Source organism: Ambystoma mexicanum, chromosome 1q, assembly GCF_040938575.1.
Source record: "Ambystoma mexicanum isolate Mex_15411 chromosome 1q, UKY_AmexF1_1, whole genome shotgun sequence".
NCBI lineage: Eukaryota > Metazoa > Chordata > Amphibia > Caudata > Ambystomatidae > Ambystoma > Ambystoma mexicanum.
This window is the reverse complement of record NC_090922.1, coordinates 494,307,302-494,327,244: the sequence shown is the minus strand read 5'-3', so window position 1 is coordinate 494,327,244 and position 19,943 is coordinate 494,307,302. Positions and strand designations below refer to the sequence as shown.

The 19,943-nt window shown below is 44.4% G+C and overlaps 1 long non-coding RNA gene across 1 annotated transcript in view; it reads right to left on the bottom strand.

Annotated features, from left to right (window-relative positions):
• Positions 1 to 1,526: 1,526 nt before the first annotated feature.
• Positions 1,527 to 19,943, bottom strand: part of LOC138521608 (uncharacterized) — a 32,815-nt gene continuing 14,398 nt past the window's right edge. Inside the window, exons 2-3 of the long non-coding RNA XR_011283082.1 lie at positions 17,787 to 17,933; positions 1,527 to 2,199 (exon numbers count right to left, since the gene is read on the bottom strand). This is a non-coding gene — a long non-coding RNA (uncharacterized lncRNA). The remainder of the gene's footprint in view (positions 2,200 to 17,786; positions 17,934 to 19,943) is intronic.

The window sequence follows — 19,943 nt, the reverse complement described above, 5'->3', positions numbered from 1 at the left end:
GAGGAGCATCTGAGTGGCAGGGCTTGTTCACATGCTCAGCAGCCTACTCAATGCTGTCTGCCTCGACCTGGCCCAAAGTCTTTTAGTAGAAGCTTTCTAATTTAAAAGCATTTTCGGAGTTTAGATTAGAATTCCCCAAGGGTCTACTTTTAAGGGCATGTGTCTTGGAAGGACGCTCCAGGCGTGCAGGACTGCACCTGTGAAAGTGGTAGCACTTGTGTTATGAGACGATCATAATGTTTTTGTTGGAACTCAAAACGTTGTATATTTGCTCTGATATGTGCATACTCTGTAGTGACAAGGTTGAATCCCATCCACGCTGATTCAGAGTGGTATTCCTCTGAGGGCAATCCCTTGAATATCATTACATTGGTTAATAATAACACTCACTACTACTGTGTAAAGATGGGGGCGGGACTCTAGCATTAAGTATCACGTACACATCTACATTGGCCAATGCCTTGTCATTTTCCAGGATTGAATGCATTATTTAATCTCCCACTGTCACCGTATACTGGATGTTTTCCCCGTTTGTCACTCATCATTGCATTCAAACTGGCATTAGAATATGAATTATGCACTTTCAGACATTATTTCTCAATTTAACGTCTGTTTTTCCTTCCAAAACGCTGATCCAGAACCTTATCCATGTGTTCATGGTTTATTGAATTTGCCCATCACCTTCCCCCCGCCCCCCGCACCAAACACATGACAATTTGAAGACAAGACATGACAAATATTATTGATTACAAAGTCACCATCTCTACAGAATAATATGACAGATTGAAGAAAGGTGCAGAATTTACGTAAGTTACAGCACGGTTCTGGAGACGAAGATCCAACTTCTGGCCTGGATCATAATACAAAGGTGACTCACACCTGATGGTCTAAATCGAGTTACCTTCAGGCTCTGGAGCTTCCCCCCTATGTCAAAGGTTGGCTTGCTGCCTTCATCCTTTATACCATCCTTTTCCAAATGCTAACTTCTATCAGAGAAAAGCTACCTAGAGTGTTCCCTTTTTCCTACCTTTTAGCTACATCTCAATGGAAATGCCCGTTTGGATGATTTAGTTTTCAGTGGAAAATACATTCCAAGGTTTCTTTTTGTTTAAGAAACAAAGAAAATTATGAATGGTGCTTTTGGGAGAAGCCATCGAACATACTAATCAAAGTACTCGTTAAATTCATTGAAGCATAGCTGCAAAGATGAACATTTAAAGGCCTCTCTTCCAGTGTGCTGGGGAAATGTGCCAAGATTAGAATATTTACCTAGCTCACTCTTCAGACTCATGCCTTTAACCAAACTGCAACTAAAAACCTAAATGTTGAAAATGACATGCAAGTGACCATGAAATCGCCCTTTCATGATAGAATCTGACCTAGCCCTGAGACTCAGAGTGGCACCCAGGGGTGCTTGCGTCAAGTTGCGCTGCTTGATAGCAGAGCTGGTGGAAGTTTCAATGCTGCATAGAGGCAGTCTGGTCCTCCCCCCCCCCCCCGTCGCCTCCCTACTGGTAGTGGCGAAGAAGCCCACTTGGTATTGCCTTGCTCTTGGCTCAGCCCTGCTTGGGAGCTCAGAACTGTCTGAGACGCATGTCCATCCTGACGTAGGACATATGTTTCCACCTGGCAACGATCCTCAGCCTATACTACCACAACCATAATGGTCTCGATGTGACTAGTGGAAGAAGAACATTGCATGCACATCACTGCGTCACCCGTACAGACATCATCTAGCCCAGTTCCAAGGTGGGAGATGAAACATTACTCTAAGAAGAACAATAGGGGACCAGGCCTTCTTATCCCACATGCCACCAGAAAAGGTGCCCCACAAACACAATGGCATCATCAATGGTGAGAATTGAACAATGCCAATGTCTCCACAATGGTGCCTTAGATGACCATTAGAAGAAACGTATAGATTTAAGAGTACTAGCCCTTCCAGAGGTCACAGTTAACAAACAAGTCTTTTTCTTAGAAGGAAATTACATTAATATTTGGAAAATGTAGTGCCACATGCATAGCCTAGCCACTGCCATGAAAATAAGGACACGTCCATTGCTTAGGAAGGTTTCTTCTCACTGTCGCTGCATTTGTAGTGCTCAACTGATGCTACTGGACCACCGCGATAGGAAAACATAGGACTTGTGCAGGGATCTTCATTGACACAGTAACGGGCGCCAGCGGTTACTAACCTGTCTGTGAAGAGAAAAAGGCATTGGTCAAAATCGGGATTGGGAGATGCGATGCATACAAGGTGCTGTAGACAAGTGTAGTGGAGCCATCTCAATAGCAGGAATGCATCTTCCTCGTGCTGCACCCGAGTGCTGCATCCGAGTGCTGCATCCTAGTGCTGCATCCTAGTGCAGCATCCTGGTGCTGCATTCTGGTGCTGCATCCTAGTGCTGCATCCTAGTGCTGCATCCGAGTGCTGCATCCTAGTGCTGCATCCTAGTGCAGCATCCTGGTGCTGCATCCTAGTGCTGCTTCCCAGTGCTGCATCCTGGTGTTGCAGCCTAGTACTGCATCCTAGAGCTGCATCCTAGTGCAGCATCCTGGTGCTGCATCCTAGTGCTGCATCCTAGTGCTGCATCCTAGTGTTGTATCCTAGTGCAGCATCCTGGTGCTGCATCCTAGTGCTGCATCCTAGTGCTGCATCCTAGTGCATCATCCTGGTGCTGCATCCTAGTGCTGCATCCTAGTGCTGCATCCTAGTGCTGCATCCTGGTGCTGCATCCTAGTGCTGCATCCTGGTGCTGCATCCTAGTGCTGCATCCTAGTGCAGCATCCTGGTGCTGCATCCTAGTGCTGCATCCTAGTGCAGCATCCTTGTGCTGCATCCTAGTGCTGCATCCTAGTGCTGCATCCTAGTGCTGCATCTGAGTGCTGCATCCTAGTGCTGCATCCTAGTGCAGCATCCTGGTGCTGCATTCTGGTGCTGCATCCTAGTGCTGCATCCGAGTGCAGCATCCTGGTGCTGCATCCTAGTGCTGCATCCTAGTGCTGCTTCCTAGTGTTGCATCCTGGTGCTGCATCCTAGTGCTGCATCCTAGTGCTGCATCGTAGTGCAGCATCCTGGTGCTGCATCCTAGTGCTGCATCCTAGTGCTGCATCTTAGTGCAGCATCCTGGTGCTGCATCCTAGTGCTGCATCCTAGTGCTGCATCCTGGTGGTGCATCCTAGTGCTGCATCCTAGTGCTGCATCCTAGTGTTGCATCCTGGTGCTGCATCCTAGTGCTGAGCACTGGCAGAGGGCAGACTCGCGAAAAGGTTGAGAGTTAGGAAAGTGCATTGATCATAGTGCCTCATGCATGGCTAGACCACATGGCTGGGTGAATTTGCTGCTGTCCATGCATTTCCATTGGGTGATTTCATCCCACCACCAAACTCTCGCCCTACTGAAGCAGAGGTATCGCGAGGGCAGCGTAGTTGGAGACACCACACAAACATCTAAGACGAATGGCACCTACAGAAACTATGGAAGAATATCTCACTTGAGCTCAAACAAATGAGAAGCACTAACTAAGCTTACAACGTTGCCATACTTGTGATCATAAGGGCACGAGACAGATGCTGCATCCGATGCCCGTCCTCGATACAGTCTCTTCTGTTAATGCATCCTGGCGTATTTGTGTGCAGTCAGTGTGTTCAGGGTGCACCGAAGCTCAAGGGACACCCCCCACCAAAGAACCTTAACTTCATGGTGGACAAAACCAACTCAAAGCCTGTAACGCAACCAGACAAATTCCCCATGCAAATCAACACAGTCATGCCCTTGCAGCTCTTTACAGCGGAGTATAGGGGAACATATTCCAGCTGTGGGTTTATGCCGCATACTGAACTACAGGATAGGGATTAAACTCTCATTTAGAAATTGCCCAGGGTTGGAAAAAAATTGTGACATGGAATGTGGAGTATTTCTGTGTCTACAATTTGACTGCATCCTGTTATCTGCCAAATAAGGCACAGAGTACATGACACTCATCAAAAGAGGATAACTTTGTGCTACCAGATCAAGGGCCTTGGTGCAGTTTTATATGTGTGTGTTTTATGACAGTTCAGGGATCCCTAGGGTAGAGTTCCTCTCGCTCTACATGCCTCATCTTGTCTATGAACAAATAGCATGCAGTTTCCAAGAGGACCACTGAGTGGAGCCATTTCATCTCTAATGCTGAACAAAATAAACTTGGCCATGTACGTTTGCCTTGAAATCTAGTTGATTCCTTCGTAGCTGCTTTGGAAAAGATCCTGTTTTCTAGCTCATTTAAACAGCTTGAAGATAATGTTTCATGGACAAAGCTTAAAGGCGGCATTAGCTTGAAATATTGAATTTGAAAACATTGAAGTATTCACCAGTGGCATCATGGAGAACACTGACAGACTAGCAAAACAAAGGTTCCTAAAAGTGAGCCCCTCTCGGGCTGCTAGAGAGCAGAGTCTCCACTGCTTCACATAGAGCCATGACACCTGTTACACATTATCAATAATATATTCCACTGATCACTGTGGGACACAGTTTACAACATTGTGAGACAATTGTTGCTGATACAACGTATACATAATTGCCTCGACGATTGGCAAAATGTTTCTTTTCTGAGTGCAATGCTACAACTCTGAAGTTGACGAATTCACAATAATATTTAGATCCACTTTTTACCAAGCTTTCCTTCTTATTATCATTCTGCCTATTTATGTTCTCCTCTTTTTCTTTATCTTTCTCCTGATGGTGTTCTTTCGTTTCTTCATTTTATTTATAATTCTATTTTCATTCCACCTTTCCTATCTGATTGACTCTTCCCTCTATACTTATTATTTCTTTCCTCTATTCCTATCCTTCTCTCTGTCCTCCTCTTTTTATTCTCCCAAACCTTCTCTCTCTCCTTCCATTTCATTTCGTACTATCCTTTTCTGTCTACTTCTATTTAATGTCTTCCTTTTCAAATACACTGCTCTTCATTCCGTATCTTTTCATTCCATTCCTTCTCTTCCCTCTATTTCCCTCCCTCCCTCCCTCCGTCCTTCCCTTCCTTCCTTCCTTCCTTCCTTCCTTCCTTCCTTCCTTCCTTCCTTCCTTCCTTCCTTCCTTCCTTCCTTCCTTCCTTCCTTCCTTCCTTCCTTCCTTCCTTCTTTCCTTCTTTCCTTCCTCCCTTCCTTCCTTCCTTCCCCCTCCCTCCCTCCCTCCCTCCCTCCCTCCCTCCCTCCCTCCCTCCCTTCCTTCCTTCCTTCCTTCCTTCCTTCCTTCCTTCCTTCCTTCCTTCCTTCCTTCCTTCCTTCCTTCCTTCCTTCCTTCCTTCCTTCCTTCCTTCCTTCCTTCCTTCCTTCCTTCCTTCCTTCCTTCCTTCCTTTCCTTCCTTCCTTCCTTCCTTCCTTTCCATGCAGAAACTACTGAAGGGGTCTTAAAAACGAGCAAAAAGATATTCTCATTACAACCCTGGCGGGGCTGCCGCCGGAGTTGCACTTTTTCTGGCGCCCAGAAATTGGCAATTACCAGGTCATTACGGCCTTGCCGTACCCAGTATTTGTCCATTCCTGGGCGCCAGAAAAAAATCTTCCCCATTCCGATTTGATCCCCATATAATTGGCAATGCAGCTTCAGGGGTGAATAGTTCAAGCAAATCTAATACAGCCACATCAGTCAGCTCCCAGACATCTGTGGGGTGCATCAGTGGTCATCCCTGTCGCCATTGGTGTGTAGTATGTACATGGAGTCGCTGGGAGGACTTGGTGGAGTGGGGGGGGGGCATTATACAGACAATACACAGCTGTACTTAAAAGTTGCTTTAAAAAAATTGCATCGATTATAGATACTCATTGCCTGGTTGTATGTTTCTCTCCTGAATTGAGTCCTGGTTGGCATTGGTCTCTCTTAAGCTAAATCCGCTTAAAACCGCCATCTTGCAGCCGATAATTTCCGAATTATGGTTCAGCCACTTTTGTTTGAACATATTGATGGAGGTTATGCCCTATTGGTAGGCATCACTGGAACTGTTTTGTTCCATAAGACAACTGTGTTTCATGCAGCACTTAAACGGGCAGCAGGTAAGAAGAAATGTGACCCCATGGTGCAATATTGGTAGCCTTGCATCGGCTACCTCTGGAGACCTTCATTTTTGAGGGAGAGCTGCCTTATGTATAAGGTACCAGAGATTTTGCAGACCCCCATATTTAGTTGAGAAACTGAAAATATCTGCTTGGCAGTGACTTATGCACAGTAGCAATGTTATCTTGTATTTGAATAGCGCCTCCTGCCACCTGTCACGGTGTTAAAGAGCTGTTAGTAGGATGGTCCCTCGGAAGAGTGCTGTCTGAGAAGCTGAGAGAACGGAGCATAGCAGTGCATGCAGCAGTAATTGCAGTTTGAGGAGCTGTTCAGAACTGTTCAGGAAGCACAGAAATGTCTAGTGCAGACATGTGGAAAGACAAAGGGTGGAGAGAGAAGCAGGCGAGTTGTTTTGAAATGGTAAAAGTGAGGTTGTGCGCGTAAATAAGGATAAAACAAGGAAACAGACATGTTCACATGGTCCCCAGTTCTTTGGAACGCTTTCCAATTGCCTTACGCTATGCCCCACATTGCGAGGGTTCTGGAAGTAGGTGAAGATATTAGGTATTAGATCAGAATAGAATGTTTTCATTTCTAAGTATTACTATCTGTAGTAGCATCTATTGATGTATTGATGTTATTAATGGATTTCAATGGAATAGAAGAAGGGAAGAAGACAGAGAGGAAAAGAAGAGCAAAGGAAAAACACATGACGATGGCCAGAAAAAAGGAAGCAGGATGGAAGATAAATGGAAAGAAGGAAAGAAAAAGAGGAAGGAAAAAGGAAGAACGACAAAAGAAGAAAGGAGAAGAAAGAAAAAGAAAGAAGGAATGAAGGTTGAAGGTATGAAGAAAATGTTCAAGAAGGAAGAAGGGAAGAACATACAAAGAAAGAGGAAAAAACAGGAACAAAGAACAATTTACAAGCAATGGGGGATGGCATAAGGAAAGAAGGAAAATGGGTAGATAGAAAGTAGAAGGCGAGGAAGACAAAGGAGAAGTAAGAAGGATGAAGGAACGATGATGGAAGAAGGAAATGACAAGGAAGGAAGATGGGAGAAGAAAAGAACAAAAGAAATAAAGGATGATGTAAATAAAAGGATTAAGAAATGAAAAATAAAGGAGGAAAGTGGAGGAAAATATGGTAAATGGAAGAAGGAGTCCAGAGGCGGACAGAAAGACGAATGAATATAAGAAGAAAAAATAATGAAATAAGGAGGAAGACGGAAGAAGAAAAGGAGGCTAATAAAGCATGAATGGGAGAAGGAAGAAGGAAATACATAGTAAAGAAGCAAAATGGAAAGAAAAAGGAAGAAAATGAAAAGAAGAAGGAATAACAATGGAGGTAATATGTAAGGCAAAAGTAAATAACATTGAAGACAATGAAAACAGGAAGACGGTGGAAAGAAAATTATTATAGAAAAAAGGAAAAATGATGAAAAAAAGGAGAACAAAGGAAAAAGGAAGAGGGGACGAAAAAAGAGGACAAATAAGGAAGTAGGGAAGAACATACATGAGAAGGAATGGGGCAGGAACAAGGACATAATTAAGAGGGAAAAATGAACAAGGACAGATGGAAGGAAGAAGACAGGAAAAGGAAGGATGGATGAAAATGTAAAAAGAAAAAAACAAAACAATGAAAGAAGAAAAGAAAATGATAAATGAAAATGTAAAAGAAGAATAGAAAGAAGGGCAGAAAGAGGGACACAATACTGTGAAAAAGCATTAACATGAATATAGAAATTGGGAGAGGGTGTGTGGGGGCTGGATTAGCCGGAATAATACACCGTTCCACCAAATCCTGTCGGCGAATTTACTCAGCCTGCCATTATTTCTCTGTATCCTCCCTTCCCCGGCCCCTCCCTGCTGCCACTGCTGCCTCTATTGGCCTTGTTCCACCCCCTGGGTCCTGCAGCAATGGACAGACAGTGGAATCTATAATCGATACTTTATAACAGGATACCTGACGCCGCTCGAGAACAGACGGCAGCCTCCATGAGCTAACTTCAAGGCCTCCGTTAGGGACTATTTAAAATGTTGTTACCAGTCTGTTAGTGTTATGCAAGATACCGCTGGCAATTACTGTATTTAATGTTTACAAAGTTTTTCATAACAGTTCCCCATTTTGAACGTTAGGCAATGACAGGGATGCCTAATCATTCTCTTTTCTTTCAGCGACAGGCACAGAAGTCCCTGAGAGGTTTTAAGGCATGAAGATGCAGCAGCAGGTTACTTACAGGGATGCCTAATCATTCTCTTTTCTTTCAGCGACAGGCACAGAAGTCCCTGAGAGGTTTTAAGGCATGAAGATGCAGCAGCAGGTTACTTACAGGGATGCCTAATCATTCTCTTTTCTTTCAGCGACAGGCACAGAAGTCCCTGAGAGGTTTTAAGGCATGAAGATGCAGCAGCAGGTTACTTCCGGTTCTGGCGATGGGGTGCTCCACTTGATGAGGGAAACTGTGCTGGTTCTCCACATCAATTGTTCCCATAGGATTCACCGTAATGCAGGGAATGTTCTGCTTGTAGGTCTATTCTTTTACTTATATTGACAGTTTTTAAGGCCAACTGATGCCCTAAAATGGGCTTTACCGGGTTTGTTCTCATTAAAGGCTTGGTTTTGAACGTTTTCCGAAAGAATGTTAATCTCTTTTTAGCAGAAAGGGCATTTTGAATTAAAAAAGCAACGCCAAACAATATGTTTTTCAGCTTATAACTGGGTCTTTACCTCATTGATACATGTCCGGGTAATGCCCCTCGCCCCAGCTCGGAGTATATTGCGTATGGGTGGTGTAACAGATATTCACTCACGCTGTTTAGAAGCTACCATGAACAACGTCACTTACTGTGTGTGTAATATCCCATTCCCACACTGGAATTTGACTAAAAGCTCTGTGAGTTGTGTCTAGGAACATAGAAGCGAAGCCAGGTTACATACCAAGTTATAGGGACACAGAGTGAAGCCTCTTTGTGTAACAGATGCCATCTTACACTTATTAAATGTAATTGATAGTGAGAAATATGTCTCCAGTGGAATGCAGTATGAGATTGCATAATGAGGTGCTAGTTTCCACCTGGAAGTAATGGCACTTTCTTGGACCAGTGTACAGCCACTGGGTGATAACCATGGTTAGCATAAGGCAAAGACTGCTGACTATTAATGGGGGCACAGAACCTTATGACAATAACCCCACATTCTTAGCTCCGTTGACAGCTGCAGTTCAGCCACTGCTCCCCTGCTTCCAAAACAACTCCAACCACATTCATCTATAAGTTGAACCTTTTCTCTTGCCTGCCTCTTCTACTACACTTCTCACTACGAACGATTCTACCAGTGCCCATAGGTTTATAAGTGAAATGGAAAAGGGACCTGTGCATCACACATGATCTGTTATGTCTCTAAGAAAAAGCATTTAACCCAAATGTTATCCTCAAATGTTGGCAATAATGCATTCAGTGGTGGACATTATCGGGATGTGATGGCCCACCCCCCTGGTCAACGGCTCTCACTGCAGCAGTGCACTCGGGTCTATTAACTCAGCAAACAGGTGGTTGCTATCTAGTACAGTCCACAATGAAGGCATTATTTCCTAATTAGAAACTGGATACAGAGCTGACTGGACTCCCGCCCAGCTCGGCCATGGATACTTTGAGGCAGTCTCTGCATGATGAAATGTGTGCCACAAGCGACATGCACCACCACAACATGGCTGACTTGAGGCAATATCTCAACATTCCGTTGGAGACATCATGGGTGAGCATGCATAATGACCCTGTGACCACTCATGATGTACATCACCAGGACCTTGTAGCGAATGGGACCCTCATACACGCATGCGTCTCACAAGTGGCTGTAGAAAATGAGGACCAGATTTTGGCACTGCATGGTCATAGGATTCACAACAGGATGACGGTGCCAGTTGAACCACACAACTGTTTCCTTTGGCCATGTCCACACACAAACCTGTGTCCTCATGTCAATGCCACCTCCTCTTCATGTGCCCAGGTGCCCATGAGCCCATGAGCCCATGGAGGCGGCATGCATTTTAACAATATTTTAACTAAATTTTATTTACATTTTTGTCCTCAGCCACAACTCTAGGGTGAACTATTTTTGTTTTTTTATTTGGATTGTTGCTCCTATCCAAGACTGTATTTGATTTTTACCCCCCATCTAAGGTCTACTAACTTATTGGTTGTCCTCGTCCAGGGTGGTCTGTATTTGTTTTTTTTTTTTTGGTTTGTTACAAACCTTTAAAAAAACATAAAATTAACTCACACTTTCTACATTTCTATCAATACATTAAATCGGATCGATTTTTCTCTTTAAAGAAAATTACAAGAGAAGGCGCTGAGAATGAAGGAGGCAAGGAGAAGGATAGGGAGAAACAAGTAAATACAAGCAAGGAAAAGAAAAGGAGGATTTGCATTATACATTTAGTTTCTGTAAGATTTGCATTATGAAAGGTCAAAGCAATTGTCAATTTATGATCCGATTCATCGAAGCATAAAGACCACCAATCCTCAGCATCTAGCGACTCTCTTTTCTTTATAATATTCCCCAATTGCTTAGTTCCTTCACCCTGTAGGACTGGGCAAAACAATATTAGGTGTTTCAAACTTTCATCCTGTTTTTGTTTTTTACACCATCCAAGGTGGACTGTTTTATTTTTTGTCCTTGTCCAGGGTGGACTGTACTTGTATTGTACCCCCGTCCAAGACGGACTATTTTATTTGCTGTCCTTTTCAAGGGTGGACTGTGTCATTATTATTTCCCCTCATGTCTGGGCTATTGCATTCTTGAGGGCATTTCCAGCTGGAGGATTTATGTGGCCATGCTCAGTGGAGTCAACTGACATGGTGCTGTGGACTGCTACAGCTTCCCACATGCACATCCAATTCTACATTGATGTGTATATGTGCGGTCTGTATGATTGACTCCTTTATCTGGTCCAAACAAATGTCCTATGTTATTAAAGGTATCTTCCCTCATCCAGTGCCCACGCTCCCCGAGAGGACCCCCAGCAGCCTATTTCCACCCAAGTCCCCATTCAGTCTGCTGGACACTGACCCTCATAGCACCAATGTGGAGGGCCAGTGTTAGGTTGAGATGGTGAGGGATTCACGGAACCACAGCTGTAAAAGCAGGTAAGGTTGTGCATTGTCAATCTTGTTCATGGCTGGTTACATATGCACCCTAATAGTGGCATGATGTGACATTGGGCACTGTGGCATGGGCATGCATGCATGATGTGATTTGGTGATGTTTGGGTGATGGTTGCTGTCACTGAAGATGTGAGTTGGCCTGCATGACTTTGTGTGTGCATGTCTCCTTGATCAACTATGTGTTGGCTTTGGGTTGCTGGTTGCACATCCACATCTTGTTGCTGGGAGAAAGTCTCCCCTGAATGTTATGGTGCAGATGATTTAGGTGAGGTCCAAAGAAGAAGTTTCATTTTTTGTGTTGCATTCCATTTGCACTCTTCTCATATCAGCCTTGCATGCCGTCTCGGCCATGTGTCATGTCCAGTTGCCACTCTATCCATGATCTGGGGAAGACTGGCCTATTGGGTACTCTGGTAATCTCACAGTAGGCCTCTGAACCCTGAGCATTGTTTGTGTGGGTAGTTGGCATTTACATTTGACATGCATGATGTGTCCCTTGGCATCACAGATCACCTGTGCATTGGTGCAATGTCAATGTTTCCTATTTAGATACATGTGCTCTGTCTCTCAGGGAGATGGATTGCTACATGTGTGCAGTCAATGTCTACCAAGACCCATGGAAAGTGTGCAACTGCATAGAATTCTTGGCACACTCTCTGAATTGCCTGCAGTGTGTGTGGCATGTATATGTGCCGATGCACACGCGCTAGGATCCTGCACAATACCTGCTGGAGGTACCACCTGGATTGTGTGGGCTGTGATATGCTCCCGACAATGGCTTTGGTGTGGTGGGATTACCCAGGAGCCAGGAGGTGTAAGGCCGATAGTAGTTTTACAAGGGGGGGAGCACTTGGGGGGTGATTCTAGGTCATTCTCCCACTCTCGGACCAGGTCTAGGATGACAAGGGCAGGAAATTGGTATCTTCCATGCACCTCCTCATCTGGAATCCCAAGTAATGTAGCTTGTGGATGGAAGATAAGATTCTGCCCCTCCTCCTCCTTCTTCCATGTATTAGGATCAGTGCTAGCAATGCAGGGTGCAGCATCCTGTGTACCAGAGGGGATAGAGGGGATGGAGGTGCAAAACTTGTAACAGCAAACACAACCTGCATTCCGAGCAACTTACCCGTCTGCACCCCTTGAATACAACCTGCCTTCTGAGCAACCTACCTGTCGTAGCCCATGAATACAACCCACGTTCTGAACAACCTGCCTGCACCCCAAGCAGTGGGTTAAAATGCAGGTAATGATGGATTCTGATGGGGGTACCAGCTAATAACTGCCCTTAGTCCTCAAAGAAGGCCCTCACTGTGCTCACGCCTGTTTACTAAGCCAGGCAGGCTGTTCCCAGTTGGTTCAAGCACTGTTTTGTACAAACAAAAATATACAACATAGCAAACTAGATACATGATAAGAATGTTTTGAGGGTTGTCTCTGATGCTGGAATACACGTCATCTCATAGTTGGAGCTGTCTCTATGAAGAAGTGAGAGCCATTTGTACTTTATTGAATTTGTAAAGTGCTGTATGCTCATGTGCTGTAAAAACTGCAGTAAACAAATGTGTAAATTATGTCAGTTGCCAAAACATTCAAGCAAAAAGGATAAATGTCTTAAAAATAGTGTGAAAAAAAAAGAAAAGGAAGAAGAAGACTGAATATCAAGAAGGAGCTTCTTCCAAAATGTTGTGAGGAAGAACAAAGGCGGGAGGATGGGGAAGAGAATGAAGATACTGGGTCTAGGAACAAAGGAACGTGGAAGGCGATTAGAAAAAAAGGAGAGCACAGATATAAAGAGCCGCCATTCCATGCAGACTTTTAAACACGAAAGAAATAAAGTGAAATAGCCGAGACTCAAAAGAAAGCCATTGAAGAGATTGGAGAGCAGGGGAAAGAGAGTGAAAAGGAGAGGGGCGAAAAAGAAGGCAAGTAGAAGAATACAGATGGACCTGCGAGGTGCTAACTGAGAATCAGGGAGGACACAGCTTGCATGTGGTGTGAGTGGGGTTTCCACGTGTCAGAGATGTTATAGTGGACGGACCTGTCTGTTGGGGGAAGAGGAAATCATCTCTTGATGGGAAGATTAGTAGGCCATGACATCAGTGGCGGCTGCTATTGTAGGGCGTCAGGGCCCCACCCTCCCAAAAAGAAGAGCAAGAGAAAGCAGAGCAGAAGCACAAAGATTCAGAAGTATCTCTTCTGAATCCTCTTGCATTTGCGGCTGCCAACAGCGCGGGGGCACTGTGGGAATGACATTGTCCACTGGAACTCCTACGGGCGTCGGGCCGGCTGCCACAGCGGGGCGCGTCCCGTTTTACTCTGCTTTTTACTATAGCAGAGTGCGTGGAGCTCGTAGCTCCACGCACTCTACATAAGCCTTTTCATTACTGGGCAGGCGGGGTGCCTCAGGGGTGGCCCCGCCAGTATAAAATGTGCGCAAACAGTGCACTGAAGATTCCCTCCCTCCCTAGCTACAGTAATGTCATTGGCTGTTTTCCAGCCAATGGAAATCCTTGCATTGGCTGGCAAATAGCCAACGACATTACTGTATCTTTGCAGGTGGTGGCGCAGGGTGTGTACGTGCACCTGCGCCACCTTCACACTTCTCTCTGCCTGACGATGAGTGGACAACAACCTGCTGCCCTGCCCAGACTAGAGACGGACTGGGGCCTTGTCGGCGGTAAGTACCTACTCACATTGGACATTGTTATGAGGTGTATTTGTTGAGCGCAATGTTTTGTGACTACTGGCTTTTCCAGTAAATAACATTTACAACGATTTAATACGCACAAGTTATTTTTTTTTAAATTGTGGCTAAATCTTCAGCTACTTAGCAAAGTGTGATAGAGAGCTTGGCATACCTACCCACTGTTTCGGGCGTGTGTAACACGGCCCCTACAGTCAGCACTAAAAGATGTGTAGGCCACGGCGTACACGTCTTTAGTGCTGACTGTTGAGCCGTGTAAGCAACTTGGGGCCTTGTGTCACACAAGGCCCCAAAGTTGTGTCGGAAAGCTCGGCCAGCTTTTTCTGTGCCAAGGAGAGCTCAGAAACCTCTTGGAAAAACCTTTCAATCAAAGAGGCTGTGGTTTCGTTTTCGTGGTCGCCGGCCACGAAAACGAAACCACGGCCTCTTCAATTGAAAGGTTTTTCCAAGACGTGTCCAAGGAGCCGGTTGGGGAGGGAGAAAGACACTGAAAAGTTGTGCTAGTAAATGAAGAGCAACCTGTGTCTCAGGGGATCAAAGGGGGGGGCCCTAGGATTGGATGTTGGGCACATAACCAGGCGGTCAGTACTGCACGTGGGTAGGGTCGCCTATTGGCAGGCGCAAACTGATATGCCACCAGCAGCCCTGGGTGACTTTTTGAAACTTTGTTCCCTTTAATTTACCAATGTTACAGGCACTGTCCACAAGTTCTAGTATACCGATTCTTTGGCTATAGTGCTTGCTGCCCTGCTTCTTAGCACACATGTTCAGCCATCGTAATGGTAAACAATCAATTCCAGAAGGATGAAGGTAGTTCTTTCTGGCTTGAACATGATGGGATGTATTGTGAACTTTCACCAATGTGTCTTGAAAGTAGGCTTGAATGCGTGACTGTGGGTTGGCATTCTCTTGTATAGTAACTTAAAATAAAGCATTGTGATTTCACTTAAAAAGTGTACTTTTATGATCCATGCTTTAGGTCACTCAATCAAAATAATATCTTGAAAGTAATGTTATGATTTTGTTTTGTTTCTGTCGAGTCAGCCCTTAGCTTCGTGCGGGTAGGGAGAAGGTTAGCCAGCGCATTCAGCGAGGCAGCCCTAACGCAGCAGGCCCCCAGCAGTCAGGTGAATGCCCACTCACTAATTACTGGTCAGTCTGCACCGTGTTGGATTTCACTCCAGGTGGGGTAGGTCTGGGCTTTTCATACGTTCACGGTCGATATTTTGGGAGCTTTGGAGGATTTTGGCAGATGATTTTGTTTTGACTGTGTTGGACTTGGTTTCAATTGAATTGGTTATTTATAGCGCGCTTATTGCCAAAGAGATTTTTAAACGCAGACCTGGGATTCGAACCTGCGTTGCTCTGCAGCATCTTGCTTCCAAGAGGAGCCCGTTTCCACTGAGCTTTACTACCTGTGTTGGTTGTGTTCTTTGGCATAAATCCTTGATGTGGAGCTTGATAAAAAGCTTACCAGCCTGACTTTCCAGGGAAGGAATTGGGCTGGAAGGATAACTCGGGCAATGTCCTTGTTTTGGAAGCAAGTTAAAGCAGAGCAACACAAGTTTGCATCCAAGTTCTGAGTTCAGAGGCTGGTCTCCGGTATTGCTCGCGTTATAAAAGATGATTTAACTAATTAACAGCAAAAACTTTCTTGCAAGTTTCCTTTGTTTGGATTCTCATTACTAATTGCATCTGAAAGTCGTCCTTTGCTCACCAAGGCAGCCCAAACTCAAACAATGGAACAATCCAAAGCTGTATGTATGTCTCGTGCTTTGCACACATTTCACTATATCATGCCGAGTGTGCATTGCATGCTCAGAAGGAATGTACATTTGAATTACTCTCCCAGACATGTTTGATAAATTGATGGTCATTCTTATGTTCCCAAAATGCACTTTGTTTTTATGCAAAGCAGCCAGCATTCTATATTCCTGGCACCCACATTAATCGACACCTCGCTCCCCCTCTCAGTCCTACCCACGCCACAGACAATCCACCTGCCCTCCCACCCCCAACCTGATACCCCCAACCCCTGCATGCGCAAAGTTGGCAAGGGGAGGGAGTTCCCACAGTAAACTGTGTCACTTTCCAGCTGTGGGCTCTACTACTTAAAGCCTTATGATGAGGTACACTGAGATGCAGAAGGACTGCATTCACCCCTTTACAGGAGACTGGAAGAGGGGAGGGTTGGCTGACTACCCTTAGTCACTCATGGCCATGGGCCCTGTGGTGATGAACTATGTTTGTATGCGCCAAGTGATTCTTGTGGCCTATATTCTTCTCCTTCCTCTTGCCCAGTCCGGATGGAAGACTTCTGTGAAGTGCTGCAGCTATTTCTAATGTCAAAAATTATGCAGGCCAGGGTTTTGCCTGGCAAAAGCTTAAAACGTATGCACAAGCCAAACATTTTGGCAGTCAATGCTTGTGTTTGAACAGGACCTCAGTGGCTTTGCCAATGCTGTTTTTTATCAGGACTTCAGCGAAGAACATGCAGTGTGCTTATAAAATCGGGTGCCTGAAGGGCTGCAGCAAATGAATTTTGTAATGTGAGTTCCGCAAAGCGCACATTTAAAGCCCCAGAACGAAAACATTATAGAAATGTATATATTGGCGTTGTACAACTGATGACTGGCACATGGTGGTAGTTGCTGGTACTTTCTTGTCACATTGTACTAATGAGTATTCTGATGCAGCTTCAATGTTACAAGCAGTTAACTCTCTCCTTCATGTCTGAAAACCATTTTAATACTGCTCTGAGCCTATGTTGCCCTTTCTCAGATCAGTCTCTCGCTTTCTCTTTACAGACCATCAGCAACACCTTACATGAACAAATCCAACCAATCCCACCTTAGTAAGAGGATGAACGCATATGCCAGTAACAGCACGACAAACATATGTTTCCATCATTACTGACTATATAATGAATTTCTTTTATGCATACACCATAGTACCAGCTATTCTCAATACAAGCTTCTGTAAAATACACAATCACACTTGCACACGTAAGACTAATGTACCACCAGTAATAATAATAATTTAGCATTTATATATAGCGCTATAAACCCTCAGGTATCTGAGCGATGCTTATTATTACCCACAGTGTGTGGTGCTCATTTATCGACCTCGGAAGGATGAAAGGCTGAGTTTGGCCCTGCCGAGATTCGAACCTGCGTCAGCAGGCTCTGCACGGATGTCAAAGCGAGCGCTCTACTCGCTGTGCCACTTTACCTACTTTACATACAGTAGTATGTAAAACCTAATGCTTTTTGTCATATTTCGGTGGGTTTTTTGGACAGCAAATTGCACATTTTGGAGGCCATTTTCCCAAAGTTTTCACGGGGGAGAACCCCACCGCACCCCCCTTGGGGGCTGTGGGCTCGCGCGCTGCACTCGCTCGCACAGAAATTCACCTGGGGAAATTTACGGCCCACCGATTTTCAAACTCACCAGCCGCCACTGCATGCCATGTGGATCAGGCCCCTTCACTGTGTAAGAGGAAGTCTTTCATTCGCGCCACAGTGCCAGTCTGGGCTTTTTATTGCATTAAAGGACTCCATGTGGATTTTTCTGCATTAAAGACGGTATCAAATGCCTTTACACCATTGGCCTGGAATGATTTGCTCTTCATATTCAACTTTTTTTAAAAAAAAGATTACATTTTTTAATGCCAAATGACCCAGCGTATGCACCCCTTCCTTCGCCGTGATTGGTTCTGCCTCCCTTATTTTAAACCGTTCTATTTTTGTGGGGGTTGTTTTGAAGTGATGCCTGTTAAATGTTTACAGTGAAAAAGACAAGGAGAAGTGAAAAGGCACGCCCCTCAAAGAAAGCACGGTATAGGTGCACCCCACAAATAAACTTGAGATAACATACCGAATATTTGTAATTGTCCTCCAAAATCCATGCACTTTGTCTCCAGGCCAGTGCACTTCATGGTCGTGCTTGCCACACAGTTAGTGATGTTTTCAGCATAACAGACAGGACATATTACTCCATTCTCAGTGGTATTCCTGGGCAGTACTGAAACAGAAACGGAATGATATCTGAGATTGGGAAAATCGTTTTCTTTCTTAGTTCGTTTACTTTTGGGACCTGATTAGAGAAACGCTCCACCATGCAGGGGCAATTGAGCAAGGTGGGCAAACACTGTGACGTAGTACGAAAAACATATCCTTGCGATTAATATCTGCACCTGGAGAATGATTGCCGAAGTGCTAATGACGAACAGGCATCAGAACGCAAACCTTGCCATAGTGACAAAAGGGTATTACAATGAATACATTGTTCGCAATAGAACCATGTTTGCCTAGTGTAACACTGTGCAAAATTGCACTTGCACATGTGAAATGTTTCTGTAAAACGGCCTTGAAGCCGAATTACATAAACTTTACATATGTGCACGTGTAATTAGCATTAGGGCAGAATTTGTCGTCCTAGTGCACAAAGTATATTTGCTCACTGTAGTTTTGAAACAGGAAACATGTTTTACTAGTCATGGGATAGGGCAAACATTGCTTGGAGCAAACATGTATTGAAGGAATATGTTTTGATAATATTTTGACTTGTTAGTGGTTCTCAGGTAGGTTACTAGAACGATAGGCAATGAGGCACACTTAGTAAACGTTGCATTGGGTATGGGGCCAGATTACAGAAACTGCAACGTTGCACGTTATTAGCACCAGTGCAAAGTTTGCCCTATTTCTAAAAACACTGGAACATATTAGAAAACTATTGTACCATGAGAATTGCAGTTTAGCATGGTATAGGCACCTAGGCAAAAATTGCCCTAGTGCAAAAAAGATACCTTTTCACTGCATTTTTGCATCAGGACAACATTTGCCCTAGTGCTAATACCATTCTGCAATAGCACTAGGGCAAACCTTGGACAGGTGCAAAACTGTAGTGAAAATGCATCTTTTTTGCACGAGGGCCATTGTTGCTCTGGTGCTTTTAATGTTTCAAACTGCACTTGTTGAGGTGCAATGGTTTTTTAATGTGTTCTAGTTTAAAAAAAAATAGGGCAGACTTTGCCCTAGTGCTAATACTGTGCAAACTTTGCCCTTGCAACGGTGCAAAGTTTTTGTCATCTGAGATGCATGTGTGAATTCAAACCCACTGTGCATCTCTTTCTGAGATAATGGATTCTGCTTTTTTGGGAATGTTGGAATTTGCACCTTTTCATGGATGAATGAATACTGTATTACAACAGCATCGTAAGCTATCGTGGCTTAGTAGAACGTTATGCATTGTATTTCGCTTCAGTTTCTACATGCCGTTATCTTCTCGCTTTTCCCATTACCCACGCCTGCTTGCAGTAGCTGAGCCTTAACATTGCAAACCATCTCCCCTACAGACCACTGCTGAACTCTAGATTGTTCACCTAGTTCCTTTTATTTTGTTTGTTAAATAAACCAGCATGTTGTATCCATAATGTGTGCACTCATTGGCGCACAAAATGGGGTTTAGTGAATGTGTGCTTTTCAAACCGAAATGGAAATAGTAAAAATGTGCTTAACAGCAATTTCAGTGGGCACCGAAAATTTGCAGATAACAAAACAAACAGTAACAGCCTATACCTACGTGCAAACTAATCCATAATTAACAAACTACAGGTGCTCCAAAATAATGCGCTAAGAGCATCACTAAACATCCCCAGGCGAGAGCACATCTCCACCACCAGGAAATCGTGCAAATGGCTCTCTATACAACAAAAAATCAACCTAAAAACCATCTGTTTCACGTACAAAGCCTTAAACCAGCTAGCCTCACCTTAACTCACCAACAAATTCACCCTGAAACCTGATACCAGAGTTACTAGATCCTCCAATACCTTATGCCTAACAGTGCCCAGATTTACCTTAAAAAGAGCTGGAGGCTCCAGCTTCACGGTCCTTGCCTCCCAACTTTGGAACACCCTACCACTTAACATCAAATCTATCGAGTCCTTTCAGTCTAGCATTTACCATCTTCTCTGTCCTATGTCTGACGATACTGCCCATACTCTAACTGTACTGTTTTACCTGCAAACTG